Source organism: Styela clava, chromosome 5 (assembly GCF_964204865.1).
Source record: "Styela clava chromosome 5, kaStyClav1.hap1.2, whole genome shotgun sequence".
NCBI classification, from domain to species: domain Eukaryota; kingdom Metazoa; phylum Chordata; class Ascidiacea; order Stolidobranchia; family Styelidae; genus Styela; species Styela clava.
In genome coordinates this window covers 22,484,613-22,487,112 of record NC_135254.1, presented here as the reverse complement: position 1 = coordinate 22,487,112, position 2,500 = coordinate 22,484,613, and the positions used below count along the sequence as shown (strand labels likewise).

Here is a 2,500-nt window from a genome sequence, read left to right as displayed (position 1 = left end):
AAAGGTAGGCACGTAGCGTACCTTCGACAGTTGATAGGGCAGACACTTGAATGATACGTCGTCGGTGCAGAGACCGTACGATCCGCGTGGTTATCCAGAGTCATCAAACGTCACAGGACGAACCCGGTCGGTTTTGATCTGATAAAAGCGCGCCTCCCGAAGTCGGCGCTTAATGCATGTATTAGCTCTAGAATTACCACAGTTATCCACTTCGCTTACGAGACCAAATAAACCAAGACTGATTTAATGAGCCATTCGCAGTTTCGCTTTACGAGAACTCGTACTTGCACCTGCATGGCTTAATCTTTGAGACAAGCATATCACTACTGGCAGGATCAACCAGATAGCTGCGACAGCTGCGCTCGGCCCTTGCTGGGCCGCCCGGCGCGTGCTCGTCGCATTCGTTTAAGACCGAGGCGATCGCCTGCGGCCGTACTCAGCTTCGACAGTCGCTGGCCGCGACGTCCACGCTCTCGCCGGCAGTGCCAGGCGGAGCGATTTGCGTTTTTTCTTTGCTCGCCCTCTCTCGGGCTCGATCCATTCAGTTTCGCACAAACAAGAGCTCTGCCGGCCGCCTGCAGCGGTGCCTAAAACCCGGGCATAACAATGCGACCGTTCTGCTAGGCCGACAAGCGCTCAAGCCAGACGCTCGATCGAACGCCCCCTACATATTAGTCGAGACAACGGCTCGCTCATTAGCATCGCGTTTGTACTTTAACTTTTTTCGGCTCGGCTTCTTTCGACGCCGATGCCGGCGACGCAGCACTCTCTCGCCCGCCAGCCACCGAGAAAAGGGTGCGCTCCGACCGGCCCCGCACCGCTCTTTCTTGGCTCATTCGAAATTACTGTCTTTCGCTCTGACATGCCTTACCTAGGGTTAGGTTAGTATGCTTGCACGTTTGTACTTTAACTTTTTTCGGCTCGGCTTCTTTCGACGCCGATGCCGGCGACGCAGCACTCTCTCGCCCGCCAGCCACCGAGAAAAGGTTGCGCTCCGACCGGCCCCGCACCGCTCTTTCATGGCTCATTCGAGTTTACTGTCTTTCGCTCTGACATGCCTTACCTAGGGTTAGGTTAGTATGCTTGCACGTTTGTACTTTAACTTTTTTTGGCTCGGCTTCTTTCTACGCCGATGCCGGCGACGCAGCACTCTCTCGCCCGCCAGCCACCGAGAAAAGGGTGCGCTCCGACCGGCCCCGCACCGCTCTTTCTTGGCTCATTCGAAATTACTGTCTTTCGCTCTGACATGCCTTACCTAGGGTTAGGTTAGTATGCTTGCACGTTTGTACTTTAACTTTTTTCGGCTCGGCTTCTTTCGACGCCGATGCCGGCGACGCAGCACTCTCTCGCCCGCCAGCCACCGAGAAAAGGGTGCGCTCCGACCGGCCCCGCACCGCTCTTTCTTGGCTCATTCGAGTTTACTGTCTTTCGCTCTGACATGCCTTGCCTAGGGTTAGGTTAGTATGCTTGCACGTTTGTACTTTAACTTTTTTTGGCTCGGCTTCTTTCGACGCCGATGCCGGCGACGCAGCACTCTCTCGCCCGCCAGCCACCGAGAAAAGGGTGCGCTCCGACCGGCCCCGCACCGCTCTTTCTTGGCTCATTCGAGTTTACTGTCTTTCGCTCTGACATGCCTTACCTAGGGTTAGGTTAGTATGCTTGCACGTTTGTACTTTAACTTTTTTCGGCTCGGCTTCTTTCGACGCCGATGCCGGCGACGCAGCACTCTCTCGCCCGCCAGCCACCGAGAAAAGGGTGCGCTCCGACCGGCCCCGCACCGCTCTTTCTTGGCTCATTCGAAATTACTGTCTTTCGCTCTGACATGCCTTACCTAGGGCTAGGTTAGTATGCTTGCACGTTTGTACTTTAACTTTTTTCGGCTCGGCTTCTTTCGACGCCGATGCCGGCGACGCAGCACTCTCTCGCCCGCCAGCCACCGAGAAAAGGGTGCGCTCCGACCGGCCCCGCACCGCTCTTTCTTGGCTCATTCGAGTTTACTGTCTTTCGCTCTGACATGCCTTACCTAGGGTTAGGTTAGTATGCTTGCACGTTTGTACTTTAACTTTTTTCGGCTCGGCTTCTTTCGACGCCGATGCCGGCGACGCAGCACTCTCTCGCCCGCCAGCCACCGAGAAAAGGGTGCGCTCCGACCGGCCCCGCACCGCTCTTTCTTGGCTCATTCGAAATTACTGTCTTTCGCTCTGACATGCCTTACCTAGGGTTAGGTTAGTATGCTTGCACGTTTGTACTTTAACTTTTTTCGGCTCGGCTTCTTTCGACGCCGATGCCGGCGACGCAGCACTCTCTCGCCCGCCAGCCACCGAGAAAAGGGTGCGCTCCGACCGGCCCCGCACTGCTCTTTCTTGGCTCATTCGAAATTACTGTCTTTCGCTCTGACATGCCTTACCTAGGGTTAGGTTAGTATGCTTGCACGTTTGTACTTTAACTTTTTTCGGCTCGGCTTCTTTCGACGCCGATGCCGGCGACGCAGCACTCTCTC

The 2,500-nt window shown here is 55.6% G+C and overlaps 1 non-coding gene across 1 annotated transcript in view; it reads right to left on the bottom strand.

The window, feature by feature from the left end:
- Positions 1-346, bottom strand: part of LOC144423630 (small subunit ribosomal RNA) — a 1,810-nt gene extending 1,464 nt beyond the window's left edge. The window contains exon 1 of the ribosomal RNA XR_013476095.1: positions 1-346. This exon is cut by the window's left edge and continues 1,464 nt beyond it. This is a non-coding gene — a ribosomal RNA (small subunit ribosomal RNA).
- Positions 347-2,500: the final 2,154 nt, after the last annotated feature.